At 46.9% G+C, this 15,059-nt stretch overlaps 1 pseudogene; it reads left to right on the top strand.

The window, feature by feature from the left end:
* The first annotated feature begins 1,282 nt into the window (after positions 1-1,282).
* On the top strand, positions 1,283-13,137 carry LOC134372488 (NXPE family member 3-like; annotated as a pseudogene).
* The last annotated feature ends 1,922 nt before the right edge of the window (positions 13,138-15,059 follow it).

The following is a 15,059-nucleotide window of genomic DNA, read 5'->3' as shown; positions in this document are numbered from 1 at the left end:
GGAAAAAAATAAACAGATTCCAGAACTAGATCAAACACAAAGGCTCCTAAAGATTAAGCTCTTTGATACCAGAATTCTGGTAAAGGCAGTGAAGAGCTTCTCTGAGCCCAGATCTGCCTTCCAGGATAACTACATCCCATCCTCTGATCAACAGTCACATTCTGCTTCTAGAATCCTTACGATGGTCATGGTTTTATTTCTCTGGCACCTGGGTGCTGGTTTACCCTCTCCCTGTAAAAAAGTGTTTTTCTAGTCCAAACTTTCGAGAGACCTTTTCCTCCATTTATTTTGAGTTTTTCTTCTGGGAACACCTCCTTCATAATTGATTTTCAAATCAGAGACAATTGACACACCTTTGGCTTCCAATGACTGATGGAGTCCTTTGAGGCCTAGGTGTTCATCCACCTGTGGGACATTCTGCGGTGGCATCCACAGGTGAGGGAGTAATCTAACTCCACTCCACTAGATTGTTACCTTTCTAACACTCCCCTTGCATATTCACATTGAACCATAAATAGGAACCATGTCTGGGGTTTGATCCCTGAACCAGCCAGCAACACAACAGCAATAACAACAACAACAAAGCATGTTCAATGAATATTAACTCACAAAGAAGCAACAAGTTAGAAAGTAAGGTCCCGTTGCTCGTCTTGGGGAAAATGATATGATGGCTCACACAAATGTAAAGGTTGGAAGAGAACAGGAGAACCTAGAAGGGCAGAAGAGGAGAGCATGGAAGAGCGTGTAAAGGGAGAGATGTCGAAGCTGAAGCAAGTTGTTGCATGGAGTTGTTGCAAGTGGTTTTTCCTGAGACTCACAGTCCTTGGGAATAGATCTGGGAGGAGAACCTAGTATTCTGGAGGACTTGGTGGTTTTTCTCCCTTTCTCTTCACTTGTTAAAGCTCTTGCTCCTTGGAGTCGGGAGGAAGACAAAAGTGCCAAGCAACTAATGTCTTTGGCCAAACTCCATGTCCTGTTGAAAGGGAACCTACCTCTTTTGGAAAGGCTGATGATGTCAAAGGCTAGACGTCAAGACAGAAGTCTTTAGGGGCTTAGAAATCTGCAGGATCAATCATTAGAGCCTGTGAGTGGTTGGCTCACGAGCTGGATGTTCTTTGGTGAGAGCATGGGTCACATTGCTGAGTATAGCTTTTAATTATTTAATCATGAATCTGGAAATTTCAGAGACTGTCATTATCAATATACAAATTCTATGTTGATAGTTCCTTATTAATTCTTGGATTTTTGAAACTCTCTACCCAGGATCTCAGTCACGTGCCAGATGTCTAATACACAAGCCCAGGCGTCCACAAAACTCTTCATCACCCCGTTCACGTGGCACAAGATTGTGGTTCTAGGGTTGGTCATTGCAGTTTGGGTGAGTATTCCTCTTTCCACTCATCTCGATCCTCCCATAGAGCTTGAACCAGTTACCTGCATCTGGGAGAAGGAGGCTGAGAAAAAACCTCCATTTCCTCACTCTATTTTCCAGCTTCTAATCCAGGAGCAGAAGTGTCGTGGTGGGACAAGTTCATAGAAAGAGAGCGAGCAAATTGTAACAAGTAGGGGTGGCTTTAAGGGTGTCCAAAACAGTTTGAGGAGAAGATAGAAATCTATGCTTTCCAAGCCTTCTCTTTCTCCAAGTTGTTACATTTCTGCTTCAGCTCAGCTGGCTCCTTTCCACTTCTCATAACTGAGAGAGGCACTGTAACCTCCATACCTTGTCTCCAGGGACACCCCTTTCCTCCTCTCTACCTTGCTGCACATGTAGACGTTTCCTTTTCCCCTTGGTTCTGCTGAGAAAGAAAGTTGTAGTACTTCAAAAAGGAGTTTTACCAGGAATGAATAAAGAAACAAAGCAAAAGATAACTCAAAGACATAAACCTGTGTATTTACAAAGGACAAATCACTTGTGCTAAACCAGATAACAATGGGCTTCAAATTGAGTTGCCTCCACAGCATCTTATTTGGATGTTAAGTCAAAAGTTTCAGTGTCTAACCTGGGATGAGTTATGGTTCCTGTGACTAGTTCTGGTGTAAATGAGAATCTTTTATTTCTTTATTTCTTATATTTTATATATATTTTTAAATTGTGGTAAAATACATATAACATAAAATTTGCCATCTTAACCATTTTTAAGTGTACAGCTCAGTGACATTAAGTACATCCATAATGTGCAGCCATCACCCCCATCCACCCCCATAGCTCTTTTCATCGTGTACAACTGAGACTCTTTAGTTGCTAAGTAACTCTTCATTCCCTTCACCGCTCAGCCTCTGGCAACCACCTTTCTACTTTCTGTCTCTTATGATTTTGACTACTATAACTGCCTCTGTAAGTGGAATCATACAATATTTGTCCTTTTGTGTCTGGTTTATTTCACTTAGCATAGTGTCGTCAAGGTTCGTCCATGTTGTAGAATATGCCAGAACTGCCTTCCTTTTTAAGGCTAAATAATATTCTATCATATGTATATACCACATTTTGGTTGTCCATTCATCCATCAATGGCCACTTGGGTTGCTTCCATGTTTTAGCTATTGTGACTAATGCTGCTATGAACACAGGTGTGTAAATATCTCGTTGAGATGCTGTTTTCAATTTTGAGGGGTATATACCCAGAAATAGAATTACTCTATCATATAGTAGTTCTACTTTTAATATTTTGAGGAACCACCCTAGTTTTTCACAGCTGCTGTGCCATTCTACATTCTCACCAACAGTGCACATGTGTTCCAATTTCTTCACATCCTCAGCAACACTTGCTATTTTCTGATGGTGATGTGGTATTTCTTGCAATTTTGATTTGTGTTTCTCTAATGGTTAGTGATGTTTAGTATCTTTTTGTATGCTTACTGGCCAGTTCTGTATCTTCCTTGAAGTGTATTCAAGTCCTTTGCCTATTTTTGAATCCAGTTGTTCATTTTTTTCTTGTTGAGTTTCAGGAGTTCTCTATATATTCTGGATCTCAATCCCTTATCAGAGAAATTATTTACAAACACTATCTCCCATTCTATGGGTTGCCTTTTTACTCTGTTAATAGCCTCTCTTGATACCCAAACTTTAAAATTTTTCATGAAGTTCAATTTGTCTATTTTTTATTTTGTTTCCTGTGCCTTTGGTGTCATATCCAAGAAGTCAGTGCCAAATCCAAGGTTGTGAAGAGTTTGCCTTATTTTCTCCTAAGAGTTGTATTGGAATGAATGACATGCCCCCTCTCCTTTCCATCTTCGTACATTCTGCTCTCTCTTTCATAATTGCTCCGCCTTTCTCACCTGCACTTTTCCTTCACGACTCAGCTCAAGCATCTCATATCTTTTCCCCTGCTGCCGGCTCCCCCGTCCCAGTATGGGCAGGGGCCCCTTACGTACCCCAGCACTTATTACAGTTCTCGGTGACTTGGATTAACTAAGGTGCAGGTGCTGTCCTTTATCATTTTAACACCAGCACCTATAATAAAGTGCTCATTCTTTATTGAGGGAGAGATTGAATGGATGCATTTTTTATTGATTTCAAAGTAGAGGGAAATTTACACATCCCTAAAATATCTTGCTCACAAACTCTGCCAACAACTCATAGGAGATGAAACAGAGAAGATAATTAAGACCTCCAGGAACTTAATTTAGTGCCTCTGGGACAGGTCAAGCGGCCAGGGTGAAGGTCGCCCTTCCTGCTGTGCCGACCAAGTCTTTCTTCCTGCTTATGTTGATTTCATCCAGGAGATACATATAGAGAGAGCCACCTGGGCACTCTCTTTGCCCTGGCCCTGGTGGGAGTATCAGATGGCCAGGACTGCATATATGTTACCTGATATCTGTGCTATGAGGAAAGGTTGAACACGGGGTCAAGATCCTTGACATTAAGGTGCAGTCAGAGAAAGTCCCATACAGGGAGACCCTGATGGGCTGATGTACCCATACCCATATGGATATGTTTCTCATGCGGCAAGCCAACTTTGGCTTGTGCTTTCCTGAGACTTGGATTTTGGTTGGGGGCTCGCTCACTCATTTCCCACCTTTCCCTTTTACCTGTGCATTTATGCGGCTTTTCCCTTCAGGGCTTATCCGTCTTCTCTTGCATCTCTCTCCTTTCCGCTATTGTGCAAATCCCTGGGATCACCGTGTGTCCGATTTTGTTGTCTGCTCCCTGAGGAAGGGCTCCTTCTTCTATATGTAAAGAAAATCCTTTTTCTAAGTCTAGGGTGGAGATGGTGGAGACAGGGGTGGGGAAAGAGGAAATAGGAGAGGAAGGGGGATTTACTCCAGGTGTTGGAGTCTTGAGGGAGAAGGACTTATCAGGAGTGGGGACAGCCAGGGACTCGGGGGTGGAGCTGAGCCTAGACTCCCCTCTGGTGGCAGTAGGAGTGTGTGCAGGTCATAGGGTAAAAGCTAATGAGGACCAGGAGACAGAGACGCTCTTTATTCTCTGTGGGATTTAGCAAAACCCACAGACATATGGCTTTAAATATGCTATGATATGTGCAGATGTGTGGGCTGGTGGCTCAGGCATCAGGCTTTGGTCAGAGGGGGCATGTGGCAGGCAGGACGCCTGCCTGAGACTCACCAGGCAGAGGAGGATTCAGTTTGACAAATTCAAATCTCCTTCTCGGAAGATGAAGAAACACAAACCACTGACAGGTTGCTCTTTCTCTACCGAAAGGTCGGGTACTTCAGGGTTTCCTGGCCTGACAATCCCATCCCTCAGCCTCCAGGGCCCAGCCCTGCACACAAGTCCTCTGGCTCACCTCCCCAGGAGCTTCCCAACCTGACCCATCTTCTCTACTGGCTCTAGCCCCGGGAAATGATGGGAACGTTCTTGCCTCCACAAGTCCCCAGACTTCCACATTGTTAGGTTCGGCAACACAGAGAAAAGAGAGACACCCAGTCCAGGAGCCATTTTAGCCAAAAGGTTTATTCCACTAACGTGGAGGGGAAACTGAACCAGATCAGTTCTCCCAAACCAAGGAAAGCAGGAGGTTTATAAGACTCTTAGGGAGGGTTCTGACAGAGTAGTGGGGAATTTTGAAATCAGTGGTGTGCAAGGTGACACAGCCCTTGTGGTCTGATAACATCTGGTTGCTTAAGGCATAGTCTCTTGATTAGCCACTATCTCGGTACGAAGCATTCCAGCCTGAAGCCTGCTAAACACAGACCACAAGACATTCCTTGGATGATAACAGTAATGTTTACCCCTTCCCAGGAGAGGGATATTACCCCTTCTGAGGAGAGGGATCTCAGTTCCCAGAGCAGAAAACAGAAACGGGAGGGGGAGAAGGGGGAAAGTTGCTTAACCTGCATGTGCTGATGTTAAACTAGCCGTGAGGCCTAATATACCTGCCACCTGGGGGATCCTGCCCAGGGCAGCTATACCTTAGGAGGCTACCTAGAGGCTGTCCTTGTGGCCAGGGACCACCGAGGCAGGCACAAGACCCATGGTGGGGATCTGTTTTGGGCACAGCTCTTGGGTCCAGACTTAAAGGCAGGGGTAACTAGGGATATACAGGATCTGGAGAATGGCATATACCTGTTGTCCTTCCCCCTGCTCTGGGCTGGGGAGGCTCAGGTGCAAGTGAGGCTGATCCACTCTAGCTAGGCTGTGGGGGTTCTGCAGAAAATCTGGAGAGACTATTGGGCCACAGTGGATTTCATAGGTTATTTCCGGGGACCCCCAGGATATGAAGAAAATGTGACTTGCAATGTGAACGCCCTGTTGACAGGGGGGGAAGAATTCACCTGTCACTACAAGGAGGAAGATTCGGGTGAGCTCTGGTTCTGTGCTCGGCCCTCTACCTTGCCCTGTGACTCACTGCTAGGACATTCAGCTGGACATTACTGGCATGTGACTACACCCCATAAAGAGGCCCTGATGGCGTGGTAAGAAACCCAGCCTCATCTGGGGTGCCTGAATCCTGGTCACTGTTATTATTCTGCCTAAACTGCTTCCCTTGTCATTCATCTCACTTCTATTAAACACGTTTGCTGAGCACCTACTATATGCCAGCTCTCACACCAAGTGCTGACTGACTACTGATGGAAAACAGTTGGCACCCCTGCTCTCTACAAGTTGTCAGTGAAGAGGCACATGACTTTAAAATATGTAGTGTGATGAGAGCTTAAGCATAGTATGTCCTGAGTGGTTTGATGACACAGAGAAAGGGCACCCAACCTGGCCTATGATGGTCAGGACACGTGACAATTTCGCTGATGCTAGAAAGAGAACCACAGACCTATGGAAAAAGGGAAGAGTCCCAGTCCTCTCCACCCTTCTGACGGCCGCTGCAAGGAGGGATGTAGATTTAGAAAACAACAGCAGGGAGAAGAGAATTGGATGTGACCCCACGGAGGGAGAAGGGAACACTACAGCCTGGAAGCTCAGGTGCGAGTTTGGCCATTGAGCTGGCTGCTGCTCCGAGGCCCCGCAGAAGGGAGCTCTAATGAGCGTAAAAGTTAGCAGCGGCCCGCTGTGACCGGGGGAGCTCAGAAGCGCAGAAGTGAGCTGAGCTGGAGATGCCCATGGTGCCTTCTCGCACCAGACGCCCACCTCTGGAGCTTTCCCGTGTCTGGGGAATTCCTGGTAGCATTCACTCTCCAGCCAGAGAATTTAACACTAGCAAACCCCGGTCTTTTCAGACCAATTTGTATTGCTCTTTTTGGTCAGAAAGGAAGAATCACGTGTCGCTTTTGCATTAGTCAATTGGAAATAAACCTATGACTGGAAGCAGGAGTCGCCTCGGGATGTCACGTGGAAGTAAAGGCCAGCGTCTCTGGAGTGAAAGTGCCTGGGTTAGAATCCCTGCTCCACCAGTTACTATTTGCCAATTACGATTAATGTCATCTCTGATTACTTAAGTTACTTAACCTCTCTGCACCTCAGTTTTCTCATTTGTAAAAGGGGATAATAATAGTACCTACCTCATAGAGCTGTGGTAAGGACAACTAAGTTAATGTATGTGAAGGGCTTAGAACAGGAACATGGCTCTGTTAGCTTTTATGATCCTGCCTCGGGCATCTGTTGCTGTCGAGCCCCTCCCTACGCTGTGCCAGATGCTGTAACAGTCTGCTGATAGGCGACGGATGTTAAAGATAATTGCATGTGTGGTGAACGTGTAGTGGACAGGATTTGAGATCCCAAGTTCAGGTGTTTTCTTTACATCAACTTTAATCCAATTCTCAGGACCTCTGAAGCTGGACAGGTAAGGAGGTTTCCCTTCACCTAGGCTCCTGCAAAGGAGCCCACCTTGACCATCAGGAATCCTTCCTTAGTCCTCTGTCCACAATGGTCTCCCCAAAGTGCTAATTGGTCAAACCTGTGTGATCTTGGGCCCTGCTGGGGGAACAGATGCCTCCACGTGGATCCAGGGTCCCTGGGATCGTCCTGCACCTGCCCCCTGAATTCTGTCACCTCCATGGGGCACTGGTGACTTGATACTCTCAGAGCACACCACACTTTTGGATCTCTCCAAATTTCAAGAATCTTCTCTAACTGCCCCCCCACCCACATTGCTCCCAGCCAGAAAGCAAATTCCCCACTCCTCCTAAGACACAAGCTCTTCAATTAGTCCCTTCTGACATTCAGCAAATGCATAGTGAGCACCTGCTGTGTGTCCCTGCTCTATAGAGCATTGAACAAACTGTTGAAGAACCTGCTCTTGTTCAGTTACATGTGACAGGAGGAAGGGACAGTAAGCAATGCACATAACAATAAGTAAATTATGCATGATGTTAGAGAGAAATATGTGACATGGAAATTTTAAAATATAGAGGAGGGAAGATTAGGAGTGAGTGTGGTGGGGGCAAGTTGCAATGTTCAATAGGGAATTGGGGTAGATGTTATTAAGAAGACAACATTTGAGGAATGAGATGAGAGCAAGGAGGTGAGAGAGTTGGCCAAGGAGATACTTGGGGGAAGAGCATTCCGGGTGGAGAGGATGCAGGAGCAGGCCTGGTGCATCTGAGGAGCAGCAGGGAAGCCAAATGGTAGATGAAAACGGTAGATGAAAAGACCAGGAAGGTTAAGAGGAGGGCACAGCGTGACCAGCAAGGGCTCTGTATGTCGGTTTTTGCTCTAAGTGACAGGGGAGTCATTGCAGGTTTTGAGCAGAGGAGAGCCATAGTATGAGTTACATTTCAAAAGGGCCTCTCAGACTTCTGTAGTTAGAGTCATCTGTCCTGTATGGTTGTACTTATATAAGGTATCTGGAGTAGTCAAAATCACAGAGACGGAAAGTAGAGTGGTGGTTGCCAGGGGCTGGGGTGAGGGAGGGATGAAGATTTAGTTTTTAATGGGCACAGTTTCAGTTTTGCAAGATGAGGAGAATTCTGGAGACAGGTGGTGGTGATGGTTGCTGAGCACTGCGAATGTGCTGAATACCAGGAACTGTACCCTTAAAAACGGTTAAGATGATACATTTTATGTATGGGTATTTTACCACAATTTTTAAAATGGGGAAAAAATGAGGATGGACTGCAGAAGGCTAAGGGAGGAACAGGGAGACTGAAAGGTAGGAGGCTCTTGGTGATCAGGCCCTGGACTTAGGTTATAGTAGTAAAGGTCGCAGTAAAGGGATTCATTTCTGGACATATTCTGAAGGCAGCGCCCAGAGGATTTCCTCAGAGAGAGAATGTGGAATGTGCCGAAAAAAAAAAAAAAAGAAAATCACAGATGGGTTTGAGCCTGCTCCCCTGGAAGGACGTTGGAAGGAGTTGGTGCCATCAGCTGAAATGGTGAAAGCCACGTGTGAGGCAGGCGAGGGTGGAGACTGGGAGTCCAGGTCCGCTCGTGTGCATGAGACACGGAGCAGAGGTGCTGAGTGCACGGTTAGGTCCACAAACCTGGAACTGGGCTGAGAAGTCTAGGCTGAGACTAAATCAGGAGGCTGAGAGCGTAATTAGAAAAGAGGAGCAAGGACTGAAGCGCACACTCCAACCGAGAGAGGCTGAGGAGAAGGGGAGGAGTCAGGAAAGGAGCCACCAGGACACTGAAGCGTCCCGGAAGCCAGGGGAAGCGGGAGTCTCAGGGAGGGCGGAGCGTCCAGCTGGGCCGAAGGCTGACGCTTGGTGCAGAGAACTGACGTCAGATTCCGCCATTTCGGGGAGAATGGAAGCGGGGATCTGCCAGGTGGGGCTTGTGAGACCAGGAGGAGAGTTAATTCTTCTTATAAAAGGCTCCAAACATCTTCGTGCACTAATTGTGTTTTGTATTTTCTGTGTTTTATTTGGCGGCTGGCCAGTACGGGAATCCGAACTCTTGACTTGGTGTTATCAGCACTGTATTCTAACCGGCCAGCCTGTTTTCTTTCTTTGTTTTTATTGAATCATAATTGATTATACATATTCTGGGGATTCAATTGACATACATTGATCAAATCAATATTACTAGTATGTATTTTGTTACAAGTTGTACTTATTCTCTATGCCCCTTGTCCAATCTCCCCCCCCCCCACTGAAAACCCTAGATTACTTCTCTCCTTCTGAAAGAGTAATGGTTACTCTGTTGATTTGCTGCCTAGATGATCTGTCCAATGCTGAGAGGTGTGTTCAGGTCCCCCAGTGTTATCATAGAGCAGATGCTTCTGCTGTCACTCTGGAATGGGCTTTGTGGAGAGAGACATCCTCTTCTTTTCTTTGGTCTCTGCTGGTGACTCTCCTTGTGTCAGGGCACTCCAGTGGCTGGTGGACCATCTGTGTGGTGGTTGTGTCATCTAGCCACTTACGTGGCAGCCGTGGTTACTGTGGTGGCTGTGGTGGGCGATCCACACGGAGGTGATGTTTCTGGTATGCTCCTTGGCACTGGCGGTTTGCCTGGTTGTAGGGGTGGTCTGGTCTCCAGCTCCATGCCCTGGGCCCCCAGGCAGGGCACCGAAGCCTTTGGCCAGCCTGTTTTCTGAATTTTATGATGCTTTATTATCCTAGAGCCTTGTGGATCCAGGGAGGGACTGCCCCTGTCAGGGTCAGCTAACCACTAGAGATAGCAAACAGCGTGCCTGTGAGGATGCCTTTGACATGCAAACCACTCAATCCTGAGACCATACCGCCTCCTTTTGTCAGGTTCCTGCAGCCCCGTATACCATTCCCAGCCCTAAATCACCCCATGGCCGGATGCCAGACAACGGAAGACCATCTCTATAGCCCAGAGCCCACCCAAATTATTCAAATTAGCACATCTTAAACCTGCTCAGTGACTTACCCGCCTTGCCCATTCCTTCCTGTGAAAACCACAGTAGATCCTTTAGCCCATGCTTTTCCCTCACTCCGTCCACCTCCTGACTGACCCCCCGTGCTTCCCTGGGTGGCCTGCGAGACATGCTGTGCCCCTTCACCTTGGGAACACAAGTAACAAACTATTTCTTCAATGGGAATCTCCTCCTGAACTGTTGGCCTCACCACACCTAAATAAAACCAAATTCCTGGGTACATTTTAAAGCAAATCTGCTTTCTGCAGAGATGAAATCCCTGTGACAAGGAAATTCAAAGAACCTGGATCCCTAAACTTGTTTCCAACCTGTCTCCTCCTTCTAAGCCCTCACTACCTCCCAGGAGCCTGATGCTGGCGCAAAAGCCCTTGACTCTGAGAACCTCTTTCCTCCAAGAATCCACCCGCCCCCCCACCCCACTCCCGCCTTTGCCTTAGCTCAGGATTCCTCCCCTCACACACTTCCATTAAGGGCTCCCCTTCCTGCCAGTTGGTTTTTCTTTAGGAATGTGACAGACAACGTCCTCCCTCGGTGTATTTCTCCAATCGTCATGGCCAGGGAGAGGAGAGAGAGTCTGGGCAAGTGGCACTGGGGCTTGCAGAAAGGGCAGCACTTACTTCACGCTCACAGCTTTAGCCTCTTCTGTACCTGCTTATCGTTTTGCTTACAGTTCTGTCCCCTGAACAGCCACGCTACCCTGGGATCCCAGCCCCAAAGCCCTCTGGCTTCCGCTGGCCTGCGCCTGCCACTCCTTCCCACTGCTGACAGCATCTTGGATGGCCACATCGTCCACATGATGGGGGGCTCCACATTCCGGCAGTGCTGGGAATATCTGTGTGACACCGTGCCCTGTGAGTAGCCATGGGGGAGGGAGTAGGACACTGAAAAGAACAAGAGGAGTAAGAGGGCTGTGAGAAGGCAGGAAACATCCTGTCAATGGTGCAAAATGCCTGGGTTTCAGTAGAGTGATGCGAAAGGACAGGACGCCTGCTTTGGGGCAGGGGAAGGGCTGAGAAACAGGGTGACTTGATTATGCATAATCTCCACATTACAGGAGAGCAGGTATATGCACAAGCTTGTCTGGACCTGAGGACTTGCTGAGGGGTACTGGAGGAACAGAGTTGGAATTTAAGAAGAGAATTGTAGAGAATCCAGGATTTAGGGGTTTGTGTTGTGACAATTGGGAGACACTGGATGTTTTTCTTTGTTTGTTTGTTTGTTTGTTTTTAAAAGATGACTGGTAAGAGGATCTTAACCCTTGACTTGGTGTTATCAGCACCACACTCTCCCAACTGAGCCACGGGCCAGCCATACACTGGATGTTTTTAAGCAGAGTTTTCAGTTCGTTAGACCGATGGGATTGAAAAAAGAGAGGGCAAAGCCCAGTCATAACACAGCTGTACAGTCCACATGTGAGGCAGGGAGAGGCTGAACAGGTAAAGAAATATAGTGTCAGCAGTAAAGGAAGGATGCTGGAGGCCTTGACAGTACTTGCTGAGTGATTGGTTCTAGAATGAATGGAAATGACCGAATAACTCTAGATAACCACAAAATGAACTGCAAATGGAGGTTAATGGGGTGCCTGGATTGGCAGCCAGGGGGCAGGAGTAGGAGGAGACGGTGTATTTATTTCATAGCCCTTCACACTGGGTTAAAGAGGTGGGAGGGGACCTCTAGGGAAACGAGTGGATGAGGCATTTGAAGACACAAGATAGGAATTGAAGTGAGATGTCAGTGCTTCAGACAGAGTTTTGGTATTTACTTCTTTGGGGATAAAAGTTAAAAGAGGTCAGACTGTTATGCAAGCTGAGTCTTATCTGAGTCTTCACCTTTCACTAGGGTTTAGGACAAATTCCACAATGCAACATAACGTGAATGAAGGAATATGCCTTACTGCGGAAAAAGGGTAACATGAGAGCCAAGGATGAGCAAGAAAAGAGAACATGAGCACCCACCCCCTCCACCACCTGTCTTCCCTCACCCCACAGAGAGGTGTGTAGGGTCCACACGGGTCTGTGTTCTCATGAAGGGAACCCCCCTGAGCCCCCATTGCTCTACCCTCTTACCCACAAGCATGAAAGCAGCCTTATCAGGCCTCTTGGCATGAAATAGTCTGGAAGTGGGCTGCTGTTTGTTTACACGAGCTATCTGAAAACACCAGCTGCCCCACCTGGAGACCTGGAGGCCTGTGTGATGTTGTCTACCCTCCTGCTCAAGTGTCTGGGGACTGAGAGTAAGCCTTCACATTTGGGAACTAAGAGGTGACTGGTAATATCACACATTAGGAAGAGCAAAACCAGGTGGTCGTAGGATACCTATGTGCTAAGAGAAAAGAGAACCTAGATCCTTTGTAGTTTTAAATGAAAAGTACAGCCCTATGTTAACCCCTGACCACCCTCACACTCTGCACAGCCCTGAAGCCAGTGGATCTACATGTCACATACCAGACGGGGCCCCTGATGGTGGTGGAGACCTCTCGGGGCATAGTGCTGCACTGGCGAGCCCACGGCTGGCCCCTGCGCTCGCTCCACACACCAGTGGCCTCCCTGCACTCTGTGGCCTGGCAGCTGGGGGGCCTGGCCGGGGGCTCCCACACCATGGTGGTGCTGGGCCTGGGAGCTCACTTCACCACCTTCCCTCCATCCATTTTTGTGTGATGACTGACAGGGATCTGGGTGGCCGTGGCCGCCCTGCTGGCCTGGGAACCCAGCACTCTTGTGGTCATCAAACTGGCCTACACCGGCTACAAGTCTGTGTATGGGAGTGATGGGTTCACCCTCCAGTTGAATTGGCTCCTGCGAACTGCCTTCGCTGACCTCCGTGTGGCCCTTGTGGATGCCTGGGAAATGACCTCCAGCCTGGCCCCGCCAGACAATATCCACCCGGGGCCACTCATCGTCGGCAATGAGGTGGACTTACTCCTCTCCTTCATCTGCCCCACCTGAGTGCTCCCGAGGGTCCTGGGATGGGTGATGGGGAAACTAGTGTGACCATCAAGCCAGGAATCCTTCCCCCCTCAGCTGTCAGTATCTTTTCTCTTACCTCCAGCATCTGTACAGTTCATAAAATTGACCAGCAAGAATTGGGACTTGGGCAATGGCAGGAGAAGAAAAAGGAGGGAAACACGGAAGTGGCCCAGTTCATCTCCAGAGTTTTAGTTCCCACATGTAAAAGCAGTGCTGAGGGATGAGGGAGGGGACAGAGACAGCAACATCCACGATCAGTACGTATGAAGATTGTCATTTTATGTGCCCTCTTCTCCATTTAAGGTGTCAGTGAGCCTTGCAAAAATATGAGATGGGTTCCGATTCAGCTTATCAAGGCTACCCTCGTGGAAAGCCTGAATGTACATTTATAAGGAGTCTTATGTAGTGGTTTGTGAAATGAACTGTTTCTGCTAATTGGAAAAAGTAATGCATGCTTTTTGAAGAAAATTTGAAAAATCACCAAAAAACATGAATAAAGAAAATAAAAATCACCTAGAATCCCATGACTGGGAGATAATCATGGTTTAAGCATATATATTCCCAATAATTTTTCAGTAGCAAAATTTTTTTCTATCCCCCTTCCCTTTTCTTTTTTGTTTTTCACTTCAGATATATGTGATGGGATTATTCCAATGTCCTAATGGACATTTAGGAGGATTTTGCTATGCCCGTTGTTCAGTGCAGGTCTTCCAAGAAGTAGGTGCTGAGACAGGATTAGAAATGCAAACATTATTGCAGAAGAAACACCTGTGAGAGATAATGTGGAGGTAGCAGGTGAGGCTGGGACAGCTGTCAGCCTTGATGCAAGGCTGACCTTGAGTAAAGGAGCATGGGAAGGAGCATGCTAGGACACTGTCCAGTCTAAGGAAAGTTTGGCAGGAGTGTTGGGAAGTCCTTGAATCAAAGGTGACCATCAGGGCAGTCCTGCATCTCCCAGGGATGGGCCAGCTTTAGTATTTCTGCTGTGCCCTGTCATCAGCTGTGAGCATCCCATGGGAAAAGCGCTTCACTGTGCAGGATTTGACTAGCAGTGGGTGCCTCAGTCAGTTACAGTCCCTGTTGTTAGAGGTTTGCAAAATGCACTCTCATGGCTGCCGCAGTCTACCCCTTCGTACTGCACAGAGCTACATTTTCATACGAGGTCAGGGAGCAACTCCTCTGTGGTTCCCAGGGGCTTTCCTTCATGAGAGGAGACTCACAGGAGGGAGGTCAGTGCGATGACCCGCAGCCCCTCTTGCTGCAGTGGGTCTGAGGGCGGCAACTGGTAGTCATCCTCTCCCTCTTTCTCTGTTTATTCTACGTTCCCCTCACCTCTAGCTATCGCCTCTGCAATTCTTGGTGACTTACCTGGTAGGATGACCCAAAGCTTTCATTTATATTGGTTTGTAACTACCATTATTTATGATGTAATCATCATTTCTTTGACAGTTAGGTTGTTTCTAACTAATCTCTATTGAGCTGAACCTTGAAGGATATTTTAAGGAAAAGGTTAGCTTTGTCTAAAATGGTAAGAAAAAAAATTTAAGCAGAATAAAAAACTATAAATGGCCTATTGTTATACCTCTATGGAAATCATATATTCACATGGTCAAGGACTGGAGAAGAACATTGAAAATTAAAAATAGAAGAAAAATATGTGAGGCAAATTCTAACCAAAGAAAGCTGGCTTAATTATAATAATAAAGGAAAAAAAATAGACTTTAAGACAAAGATCATCATTAGAAATAGTGTGGATCACCATATAATATTAAAAATTCAACTCACTGAGAATATGTTACAATTCTAAACAAGAATGCATTTAATAAAATAGTCTCTAAACTTAAGCAAAAAATTGTTGGAACTAAAAGAAAAAATCTGCAAGTGTACTATCGTAGTGGGGA

Source organism: Cynocephalus volans, chromosome 3 (assembly GCF_027409185.1).
Source record: "Cynocephalus volans isolate mCynVol1 chromosome 3, mCynVol1.pri, whole genome shotgun sequence".
NCBI lineage: Eukaryota > Metazoa > Chordata > Mammalia > Dermoptera > Cynocephalidae > Cynocephalus > Cynocephalus volans.
Note: the sequence above shows the minus strand (reverse complement) of the source record. Positions and strands in the feature narration are given on the sequence as shown.